General features: G+C 42.0%; 1 protein-coding gene and 1 long non-coding RNA gene across 5 annotated transcripts in view; one reads left to right on the forward strand and one right to left on the reverse strand.

Moving 5' to 3' along the window:
• Positions 1-9,919, forward strand: part of LOC308473605 — a 128,751-nt gene extending 118,832 nt beyond the window's left edge. The window contains exons 13-14 of the long non-coding RNA XR_013984105.1: positions 5,853-8,214; positions 9,446-9,919. This is a non-coding gene — a long non-coding RNA (uncharacterized lncRNA). The remainder of the gene's footprint in view (positions 1-5,852; positions 8,215-9,445) is intronic.
• RAD51B (RAD51 paralog B) overlaps positions 1-12,462 on the reverse strand; it is a 322,140-nt gene that overhangs the window by 66,705 nt on the left and 242,973 nt on the right. The gene's annotated exons all lie outside the window — the stretch shown is intronic.

Genomic DNA, 12,462 nt, shown 5'->3' on the forward strand with positions numbered 1-12,462 from the left:
GGCGTGCCTGCAGCAATTCTGAGTCACAATGCCATGTCTGAGGGAGGCAGAAAACAAGCAGCTACAGAATGATTAGAGGAGGAAGCAGAACAGGAGATAAAGGGAAGTGTGGGTGTGACGATTCTAGGAGAACAGAGGAGGATTCTGGGAGCCCACTTCTCTGGGCTGTTCACTTTTGTGCCTCAAGAAAGCACCCAGTTGCCTCCTATGTCAAACAACTCAGCAGGGAACATAGGGGAGTATTTCATGGACCTGAGTTTGTCTCCAGAACTCATACTGGCAAAGTCAGCTATGTGCAAGAGACGGTAACACAATAGTGAAATCTACAGTTATTGTAGAGGAATGGTTTTAGGGTTTCGTCACAAGTCAGACCAGAAGGGGAAATGGTGTTGGTTACATGTTTCCTAGCTTAAATTTTGCCATGCCCACCTCCACAGATTTTGTAGAATGTTTCAATTAAAATAAAAGTGTTGCTTTAAAAAGTTGAATGCTACTTTTTCTTCTCTCCAGAAATATGACAGGAGGCAGGTTTTGAATCAGCAAGCAGAAAGTACGCCTTTCTGAGCAGCCTAAAGCAGAAGACTGCTTTGGCTTAGATTTAGAAGGAAGGGAGAAGCAAGTTGTGTACAGGTACCAAGACTCTATGAATACTGATTTCCTCTCACCCAAAATTTCTGTTCCTGCTATATTCGGAAATGCATTTGAAGGAAAAATGTAGGTAAAAATGGCAAGTCAAATATACAATTGTCAACAATTCCGGACAGCTGTAGCTTTATGAGAAATGTACTGTGTGAACAAGGAATCAGGTCTTCATTGTGTGTGTGTGTGTGTGTGTGTGTGAGAGAGAGAGAGAGAGAGAGAGAGAGAGAGAGAGAGAGAGAGAGAGAGAGAGAATGTGTCTACCAGCATATTAGCATGTATGTTTTGAATAACAGTGGGTCAAAAGGAGACATACATATTTAAAAAGAGGTTTGCTTTGGAATATCAAATCATGGCTCAATCTATTGGTCTGTAATTTTGATCAGACAAAGTTTGCTTGGAATGATGTGCATCAAGACTGGTCCAACCATTTTCCCTGATCAAGAGCAGATTAAGCATCAATTGAGGGTTCACAGATTACTTGATGAAATATTGTGGCCTCATTGTACTAAATTGTAATTATAATTTACTAGAGAAATAAGACCGGATCTGATCTGTCAGCAAATCCACTGGTCAGCATACCCACTAGCTGCTGCAGCTTTCAGACAGATGTGTTTCCAAGCCCCAGATGCACTGAATCATTACCCTAAAAGCCATGTGGGGATTTTGCTGGTCCTCATGACAATTGCTGCTGGTTCAATAGATAAAACAGGAGAAGCTGCACAGATGACATGACAGCAGTAGTGTCAAACAGGGCACAACAGCATGTCAAACCCCTATGTCAGGAAGTTTCTTCCTTTGAGGTACTTCCTGTTCCTGTCCAACACTTGTGTTGGAACTGTGGTTGCTGGAGAAACTGATATCTGGAAGCACCAACTGTGCCTCTAATCTTTCCGTAGAGGATTCTGTTACTGAGCCTCACATAATATATATGTTGAAACAGATAGAAAAGTTATGAAAAGTGACAAAAATCTTACAGTAGTGCTGAAAAAAGGACCTAAGAATTCAAAAGTGTAGTGAAACCAGTCAGTTCTAACAATTACCACAGGAGCTGGCGTTTTCCATCTGAAATTCAGAGTCTAGTATATTTGAATCAAATAGGGCCAGACTAGATCTCAGCACATAGATATGAATGTGTACACTTATTCTGTCCTTTGGGCCTAACCTCTCACTCCTCCAGCTGGCAGATCCAGGGACTGCTGCACTGGGGGAAAGAGAAGGAACAGTTTGTCACATCAGATGGAAACAACTGCTTTAGTTTTCAGACATTTTCTGTCCTCCTAAAAATCAACTGAGAAGCTAACTTAAATGCCAATTTTACAATCCATTCTGTTTGTGTTCTGCTCAGCATCACCTCAGAGTCTTTAAAAAGCCTTCTTTTTCTAAACCTTCTTTTTGAAATGGCCTGTTTTTCAGAAGTATACTATATTTATTAATGAACTATTACTATAAGGTAAGTGCACTGCACTGGAAGTAAAGAGCAAGACTCAGCTGAATGCAGTAGGTCCAGTCTTCTATGCACACCTTGCTGAAATGAATGTAAGTTGTGCAAAAACAGTTTTCTGTGGAGGAGGCGTTCCTGGAGGTTGGTTCCCAAATATATTTATAAGAATTTCGATAGGCATTCCCTGAACACATACAAGGCCCAGTTGTTATTGTTAGTGTCTAGACATTTTCTTTTAGCGCAGGGAAAAAACCTCTTACAAGGGGAAAAAGCTGCTGTTTGATTATAGGAAGGCAGCCTGAGCCCAAGTCACATGCAACTGGCTGTCGCTGCAGGGTAAGCTATCTGGTTCCCCTCTTGCGCTATGTTTGGCATAGAAAAGCCCAAGCAGAGACATATTTCAGATTTGCCCTTCTTCCCCTTTCCAGTTTTCCACTTTTTTTCTGGGCGAAAAACTATGGGACATATGTCATCCCCTGTCCTTTACTCCAGGTTATTGTGAGCCAACTCACTGAATCTCCCAAAGTGGATCTTAAGTTTCCAAAAGGATGGCTAGTGTGAAACCAAAAAGGACCTTTCACCTGCTCCACTGGCTTGGAGCTTTGGGTGCCTAGCATTGACCTGTCCTGGCCTCTGGCCTCTGACCCCTCCTTCTGACCCTGCTGGATTATTCCTGCTGCGCTTTCTCCAAGACAAGGCCCCTCGGCAGTGGCTTTAGTGTCAGGGGCAATTGTGAGACCAAATAAGAAAATATCTCCTAATGACTTGCTATTGTTGAGGGGCGTAATCAATACTCTGGGCGCCAAGCCAAAGTGGCAGAGGAGAGGATCTTTAACCCTATGTATGCTGAAGTCTGCTGGGTGGGGGAAGAGAGCTAGGTCAGATAAAAGAGAGGGTGAATCCAACATTGTTCCAAGACGCAGGATAATTCACATCAGTGATTCTGCCAGTCTGGACGTGAATGCTAACGTGTTGCATGAAGGTGCCCATCTTGCTATCTGACAAAAATACATACTGTGCATTATATCTTGTCAAGAAGCATGTCCCTGGCGTGACATTTTGGATCTGCCTGTGTATCTCAACATAAGGTGGTTTCCTTTGACCTGTAATATTGAGTTGAGGGGCCCCAAAGCTGAGCTCACTGGCTGTTGTTTTTTAATGTACCTTCTCCAGTGAGTTAGGGTAGCAAAAAAAGCAAGTGTGTAACATTTTCTCAAGAATCTACAGGTAGTTTGGGATTAACTAAAAAAAATCTCCCTTTAGTTACCTTTAAAGTACATTTTCCCCCAGTTTCTACTTTGATGTTATTTGTGCTAGGTAAAAATCAGTGGAAAACAGTTTTACTTTGAGGCAACTTTACCTAGCACTTCAGATACTATGAATACTATAAACACTACATAAATTATAATAGAACAAAACAGTAAGATGTAAAGTCAGCTGGATTCCTTCTTAAATTTATTACTTTTCTTTATTATTTTTTAAAATAAAAAACAGATATTCTAAAAAAAAAGCATGTTTACCAAAATATAGGAACTGCTGCAAAACAAGAAATACTGAAAGCAAAACAAGGCAGTTGATAAGTTTGGTCACAGGGTTATTAGAGCTCTATATTTTGTGTGTGTGTGTGTGTGTATGTGTGTGTGTGTGTGTGTGTGTGAGAGAGAGAGAGAGAGAGAGAGAGAGAGAGAGACAGACAGACAGACAGACAGACAGACAGACAGAAAGTGCCTACCAGCACCTTAGCATGTATTTTTTTGGACAAGAGTGGGTACAAGATGAGGCTGATTCTTTAAAAAGAGGTTTGCATTGGAATCTCAAATCATGGCTCACCAATATGCTAGAACAGGGCTAGAGGTCAGGGCCTGAAATTTTAAAGTTTCAAGCTATCTGAATTAACCTGAGGTAATTATTTCACAAGAATGAGGTACAAATTTATTAATTTGGTTCTGCTGCTTATCCAAATCTTGGAATGCTCATATCTAGGATTTTATTGAAGGCAAAGCAACAGAGCCACAAAGGGGAGGTAGAAAAAGAAAAAAAAAGAAAAAAGACGAGAAGATGATTACATTTCATCTTATGGTGGTATCTTTGGTCTCAAATCACCACCTAGTCTTACAAAACTCGTAACTTCCTGGTATGGATGAAGCAATCCTAAAATGGGAACTATGAAAACAGCATTCTAGCTATAGATAGAATAAAGGCAATATATCACAGACTGTGTGAGAGTATCTCCTTGCTCAATCTAGGTTTTTGCAAAGCAAAGTGTCCTTCCTTTCAACTTGCAGAGCTAAAACTAACATGCCGGAGAGCAGGATCAAGAGGCGTGCTGGCTGTAGGCATGGGGTCCAAAGCACATGTAGGTTAGGAGAAAAGCACCAGAGCTAACTGCTGCCCACAAACCCATTCCTGCATGAAAGCAGAGGGAGTTCAAAGTCTTTTATTACTCCCCTCCCCAAAAATCATATCTGTATTTTTACTTACAGCTCAGTGATGGATGTGCTTTTTGTTGAAATTGGGTCAAAGCATTTTACCTTCTCCTGTGTTTAGGACTATTTGCTGTGTCAATTTGTGCGCATATATATATATATATATATATACATATATATATATATATAGCATGTACATCCTCTGAGCCGGGGGCTGAAGTCATAAACTGTTACTGACTTTGGCTCAAACCACTTTGGCAGAGTTCTTCTTTACATGAACAGAGGAAGCGTTCTGCACTGCCATGAGGACACCAAGCGGTTTCTTCCTGTGCTGCTGTAAGTTGCCAAGAAGTCCCATTCTGCATAACTACAGAAGCAAAGAGATGCGCTGTAACCTTCCTCACACCATGATGATATAATCCATGGTTTTTTCCATGAGAAGGCTGCAGTGTTGCTGAGTCCTGTGACAGCAGAAACACGATTCATTGATTATTTTCCCTTAGTAGAGACATTAAGAGTGGAGAACCCCCAGGACTTTTTACCTTGTCCAGGAGACTTCCACCAGCCAAGCCACTAGGCCTCCCTGGACACACCCCTCACTGACCTTGCTCCACGCCTTCCTTGAGTGTGTTTGTGGCTGGAATGTGCTCCTAAATTGTGATGCTGCCTCTTGCTTGTCGTGATGGAGAAAAGAAAGATGTGGGTGTGGTAACCTTTCACTTTGCTTGGCTGGAATATAACCTTCTGTACAATGTTAAGAGTCACATGCACTGATCCATGCACTTTCCCCCTCTGGCCTCACCCCTGGATACATGCTTAGGAATCCTTCTTGACATGTATGTTTAAGGCCTTCCCTTCCCACAAACCTACACACATTTCCCTGAACACAGTTCCTAGGAGAAAATAAGAGTTTAGAGAAAGGCAGACAGACAGACAGACACACAGAGAGAGAGAGAGAGAGAGAGAGAGAGAGAGAGGAAGGCCACAAAAGAGTTGCCACATTTTGAAGCTTTCAAGCCAGTGGAATAAACAAAGTGGTGTACTGCTCTGCGAGGCAGCCTGGACATAAATAAGATAAAAGTAGCAGGGCTGTTTAACATGTCAGTGCAATATCTCCACTCATTTCCTCACAAGCTGTGCACAGATTCCAACTGTTTATTGTGTATTGTTCATGGTCTGAAGCATCACTTAGGCGAGAGTTTCTGAGCTTTTAAAGTCAGCAGCCAGATGGGTGGGGTATAAATAAATTATTATTATTATTATTATTATTATTATTATTAAACAATTAAAAGAAAAATATTAAGATTGAATTCTGTTTCTTCTCTACTATTCTTTTCAGCTAGGAAGGAAACAGCAAATTTGAACAAATCTGAGCCATTTAATGGCCCCAGCTGAAGACAGGCTGTTCCAGCACTGCTGACCTTGGCTGTAAACTCCAGTCTCCTGTCACCTCCATTAGTGCATTCTATATCTGGCCTCCTGCCCTCTTAGCCTTGAACAAGCTACATATGCTTCTAACAGTCCTGAGTGAGGGGCTCAGGTTACATGCCGGAGAACCAGCAGCTGATCAGTGCTCCTCACAGTCCAGGGAATAGTGGAGAATGAGCTTTGCCATTGTTCCCTCATTCTATTCCTGAATCCATTGTTTGTAATGCAATATCACATCCATGGCACTAGAGGAAAAGCGGATTTAATTCCTCAAAGGGCGTTACACTCCATGAACCTTCCTCGTGATAGTATGGCTCGATGCAGAAAACAAAGTCATAGTACAAGCAAATCTTTCTGACCTAGCTCTCTCTTTCTCCCAGCACTCATGTAAATAGGAAGAGTCACTCTTCCAAGAGGCTATACCTGGCTTGTTCACTGAGGCCCAAGGCCTTCTGGAATTGTAAACTCTGAGGGCTTCTCCAGATGATCAGAACCCTATGTGACCAATTAACAAAGTTTACTCTCAAGTTGACCTATTTTATATACAGTGGTACCTCGGTTTAAGAACAGTCCTGTTTACGAACTATTCGGTTTACAAACTCTGCAAAACTGGAAGTAGTGCCCCGGTTTGCAAACTTTACCTCAGTCTAAGAACAGAAGCCGAACAGTGGAAGGGCACCGGTGGCGGGAGGCCTCATTAGGGAAAGCGCGCCTCGGTTTAAGAATGGTTTCGGTTTAAGAACAGACTTCTGGAACGGATTAAGTTTGTAAACTGAGGTACCACTGTATTCACTATCTCTCCCCACTCCCTACCCTGCCAGTAGCTTACAATCTGTTAGACTGACAAAGGGAGATTGGAGAGGTATCTCTTCTGGCATTCACCACTGTTTTTTCCTGTCTCTCTCTCGGCTAATGAGTATATCCCAAACAGGAATGGATATCAGTGAGTATGTTTTCAGCATCTATACCAAACTTCCCCAACCTGGTGCCCTCCATATGTTTTGGATTACAAATCCCACCAGCCACAGCCTGCACATGCTGTTGACCCCAGCATGGTTTAGTGATATGAGGATGAGCCTCAGCAAGCCTGAGCAAAGGTGCTGGGTCTGTGTGCCTTTCCTTCCTCCCGCGCATCAGGGATTAGGTGACCTGCCAAGATTACTTAAGTTTCAGTGCATCTCATCTTAGCCTTACAAAGAAACCAGAAATCCCGATTTGAAACGAAGTCTAACGAATTTCATAATAAACCAACTTCAAACTGTGAACCATGAAGCCAACTTTTCAGAGTTTGTTTTCAACTGGGATTCCCAATTTGTATGTAGTACTAAACAAATATTCAGGACTGAAAATAATCACAAAATTTCTGCTTCCAGCCATGCAGGAGAATAGTGTGAAACACTCTGATCAGACATCAGGATCACTGAGGATTCTCTGAATAGTGCTAAACCGTGAGTTAGTATTATGTGTGAAACAGCCCATTAAGATTCTGGGATCCACACCTTACTCCCTCTCTGCCCCCTCTGTTTTATTGTTCTGTAAAAACACCTACTACAACCATTAAGAAAAACAGTAATAAGGCAGAATAAAATAAAAACCATTAAGAAAAACAGTAACAACAGTAACAACAACAACTCCACTTAGCTATTCCTTTGCATTGGGATATTACACTATTGGTATTAAAGTATATAAAAGGGTGGAAAAGCAAACAAACCAATGTTCGTGTTCACTCTTCTTTTTATTTAACAAAATTTATATATTGTTTGTAATAAAACCTCTGAGCAGTCTAGTTGGTCCAGTTCAATCATATAATTAAACAGAGAGAGATACTTGGCAGCAAAATAAAACCTAATGCAAAGGTAACTTTAGCCTTATATCTGCCACATTCTCAGCATCTACAGAAAGTTCTTCTGAATGCTATTCAAGTTTTAATTAGGGAACTCAAGCAAAAATTTAATTGGACCTATGTGAAATATAACACAGTGCTGTCTGTTGCCCTATTGCTTTGCTTTTTCTATCCCCTACGCTTTCTTTGATGGTTACTTTCTCTGTTCTATGAATGTGCATTTGCCTCCCTTTCCCTATAGAGGCCTTGGTTTGTTATTGTGGGGTCATTAAGGAGTGCATATATGTGCATGCTAATTACTTGAGTGGCATGTGATTGATTGATGGCTTGCTAACTCTGGTTTGTTTTGTATAGCAATATTCTGACTTCCTTCCATCTAAGACGTAGCTATTTTGAGATGACAAAACAATGGAATTATTACAAAAATACTGAATGTGAGCTTTTTTTTCTTTTACATAAGAGAGAGGTTGGTGATGGTGGTTTGAAAGCCAGGTCACAGCAACACTCACCCTGTGCTTGAATGAGCTTCATATGCTCTCCAGTTTCAATGAAGAACTGAGGCTCTAATGCTACAGGAGCTCTTGCTTTCTTTGGCAAGAGTAGCCTGGGCGCAGCATGCTCATGTGGGAAGCTGTAAACTGGGGTCAGAGAAAAATGCTGGCCCTGGACAGACATTGGCAGTTGCTGTTACAAGCAAGAGCTGGTCACCTTCAGCACTGAACAGATGTGAAAAATTCACTCCACCCTTTAAAAAAAACAACCAAAAAACCTACCTCAAAACTATTTTTGCTGGATTTACACTTATCAAATATCACGTCTCCAAACCCAAGGATTTATGTAGGATGATTTCCAAAAATGCACCAATTTCTAACACAAGATCAAACCTACCCTCCAAGGCAGACAGAATTTCCAGCCTTTTTGCATAACACTCCTAAATCCTACCCCTTCTCTCTCAAGGAAAATAAAAGTAAAAGGCATGGTTCAGGGTAATATTATAAAAACCCACAAGCCTTCGCCCACATGTGTACTCACTAGTTGTAAGGCAGAAATTTGGAGTTATATGAAACTTAGCAGTTGGACAATTTAGGTAGCCAAAAACTACAACACAGGCATCGGGAGCCGAGATGGGCGTGGGCCAACTTAAAGTTTCTCCAAAATGCCATATCCAATGAGCTAGAGGGAATCTCCTGGTCCTTCCTGAGGTCTAAAAAGGTGGAGTAGGAATCTCTGGTGGGAAACAGTTCATTGAGCATTCTGCATCACTATGAATGGACCACAGTGGGCAACTCAAGCGTCTTGAAGGAAGACAATGAAAAAAGGAAGTTCAGTAACTACCACCCTTTCCAGAGCTATTTCCATCTACAGGGTTTGTGCAGTTTTATAGTTTAAAAAGCATTTTAGGATGTGCAAGTAAATGACATACGCAGTAATACCACTTAATATCATATATTCTTACTCTGGGACTGTGGCATTCAGTACTGATGAATTTTCTGTCTGGTAGGGGGTTTGGGGATTTAGAGATCAGATAACACAATAATGAAAACACAGTTCTCTGCACAGAAGAATCCAAGAGGTTGCATAAAGCAATGTTCCCCCTCTGTCTCTGGGGCTTGCAGAAACGGAGGACCCAAGCCCTCCAGTCCAATGTTTTTCCTTTCTCTTCAGGAGCCTGTGATGTATGGAAATTTGGGGCTCTGATTCTTTCAGCTCCAGCAGGCGGTAAAGAAGCTAGAGGAAAAATGAAGGGAGAAATCTGCAGATGAAAGTCTGAGGCTGTGTTTTCCTTTCCAAAGTGCTGCTATGTTCCCATAAGCTTGTGGCTTCCTGCATCCTGCTGTAGTATTAAAAAAGATCCTTTCTATGATATCTTAAGAGGCAAATGTCCAGTACTAACAGGACGCCTTTTGTTCTCTTCATTTCTAAGTGGACTTTAACCCAGTTACTACAGAGTGAGTCACTGTATAAACAAATAAAACAAAAGCTCTTCTGTTTTGTCCCCCTGGACAGGTCAGGGACACATTAGGCTCTGCTCTGACCCTCTTTGCCTCATAGAAGCAATAACTAGGGATGGCATCACTAAACAAGAAACATGCTTAATTGCTGTTCTTTTGTAGATACGTTTTTTTAAAAAAACAACAACACCTAAATGTATCCCTTCTAATTTCACCATTGTTGATATTCCAACAGAGTTAGGTTTTTATTGAACCAACTAACATGGGATAAAGTTACTCAAACAAAATGCACAATATTAGGAGATGGAAAAATTTGTCTACACTGAATTTGAGTATGGAAAAACTTGCCCAGCAAATGTTGCAACAGATCTGTCACAGAACTGTCAGTTAAAACTGAACCCAAAATTAGAAAATTGAGCTATTTTGCTAGGAAAAAAATGCTGGCTCAGAATGGATAGGGGTTGAAAAAACTGGAGACGGAAAAGAGCCTTTTTTGGCTGCAAGCTAAAGGAAGACAAGTCAAAAGGGTGCTTTAATAAGAACCCAGGGAATACTGTGGGCTCCCTGTCTCCATCCTACTTGATAAAAATGCCTATTAAGGCAGCTATTCTAAGCTATTCCACCTGGGGTATACCTCATGGACAGGACATGTATGCATATGATTGGGCTGCAGCAAGAGTGGGGAAATGGATCTGGCTGGTGGGCCAGATCATTATGTCCTTCATAGGCCAAATCCGACTGGTGGGTGGGGCTGCCCATTTGTCAGTCACCTGGATGTCAGGTGACCCTTTTGTGTGCTCACTGTGTGAAATTAAATCATCCAGGTAAATGCACAACCCACAAAATGATTTTCAAAGCCCTCCACAAGACCCAGCAGTCACAGGTTTTGCGATGCCCTTGCACAGTGAGAAACAGGATACTAATCTAGCTGAAATTTTGGTCTGATTCAGGAGAGATCTCCTTCTGTTCTACCAATTTCAATACTACTCTGAATGATGCATAACATTATAACACAACATGGTATGTGTTGCTCTGGTGCAGCTGATGGTGCAGCCCACCTACAGCCCTTCGTGATGATGTCACAGCAAGCCTTACGAACAGGCTGCTGATTATTCCTTTCCTATGAACTGTGGCCCTTGATCTTTGTGTTGAAAATGCTGTGTACTAGCCAGAAGCTGATGCTGAAATTCCAAATCACTTGCTCAGTCCTCTTCAGTCAGAGACTGGTTGAATTAGAGATTCCATTCAGAACTGAATACATGCAAGCAGGATGCTTTACATTCATCACATGCTCAAGTGTGACACCCCCTTCCCCAGTTAATAAACATATTAGCAGGCATTTTGGAAACTCGTTGGCTTTGGGGGGTTTGAAAAGTCTGGCAACAGATTCGTCTGGGGCGAAGCTTATCAGACAAACTTGCTGCTAATTTTAGAGCTATACTTTATTTTCGTCAAGACATCTGGCCAGGCCTGGTTACACCAATGGATTATTATTTTCCCTATGTGAGCACAGAGGCCTGGAGAAAAGGGATAGCCTTTTTACAACTATTAATTGGACAACGAATGGCGGTGTAACTGTAAAGGCCCATAACAAGAATAACCCCTTTGTATGCCTGGCTTGTTTCCCACATTTCAAAGGCTACTAAGCAGCAGCATCTTTGCCCCTGGGTTACGGAGAAGGGACAGCCTTGTGCTTATTATGGTGGCTTTCCCTAATGATCTGAAACATTTTAAAAAATGCACACAGGGATGTGCATGTTTAGAGCTTCTGCGGCCACAAGGTCAAACACGTTTTTTTTAAAAAAAAACAACCCACCACCGAAAAGTTTGGCCCTACAGTACTGAGGGAGATCCATTTGTCCAGTGTTCCCTCAACCCATCCCCCCACTGCAGTATGAGGCCCTGCTTTTCAACACAATTAAGCAGAGGGCCAATAGGATTTGTGCCACCCTTTCTTCCACTTGGCTTCACTGCTGAGAACGGCAGGGAGGTGGGAGTGCTGTCTGAATAGCCTCTAAGCATTCATTATCTGGCTCCTAATTACACGGCCGACATACTGTTGCCTCTGCCTACGTGGGAACATTGCATCACATTAATCAGCAGGGGGATATGCCAAGATGAAAGGGCCTCCTTGTATATGCTCTTTGCTGTGGAAAGCGGGGATAAGGGTCGGGGGGAGAGAAGGAGCTTTATCAAGTCCCTGGGCAGAGAAAACACAGCAGGTGAAATGCAGCTCCATCCCTAGCCCAATTCAGAACCTCAGCTTGAGTTTGCCATATTCCCATACTGGCCTCCAAAAGTAATTCACAAACCTACTTTTAGTGAATGTGTGCTGCCAAGGTTATGGGACCAATAGTCCCAGAGGCCTCTGGAGAGAAGTTAAAGTACAGGCGCCAATAAGCCAGGCTCCTCACACCACCCCTACAGAGTGGCTGAGCCTTCCTTCTGAGTCAGAGTGGAGTTGACTCTTCAATTCTTTACTACACAAGAACCATGAGAGGAGACATTCATCAACTGTGAATGCACCTGTGTAGCATGAATCAAAGAATAATAAAAAATCCGGCTGCACCATCTTGCTTGCTTCCCTATTATTAGCAGATTTTCCAAGGTTTAAGGTGGCCTGAGTTAATAACTTAAAACAAAACTTAAATAATACAGAAAACACAGGTTTAACGGCACCAGAAACACCCAAATGGACTAACCAGCCAAACTAAAAGCTAGACAGAAGAA

This window comes from Podarcis pityusensis (assembly GCF_964106645.2).
Source record: "Podarcis pityusensis genome assembly, chromosome: 1".
Lineage (NCBI taxonomy): Eukaryota > Metazoa > Chordata > Lepidosauria > Squamata > Lacertidae > Podarcis > Podarcis pityusensis.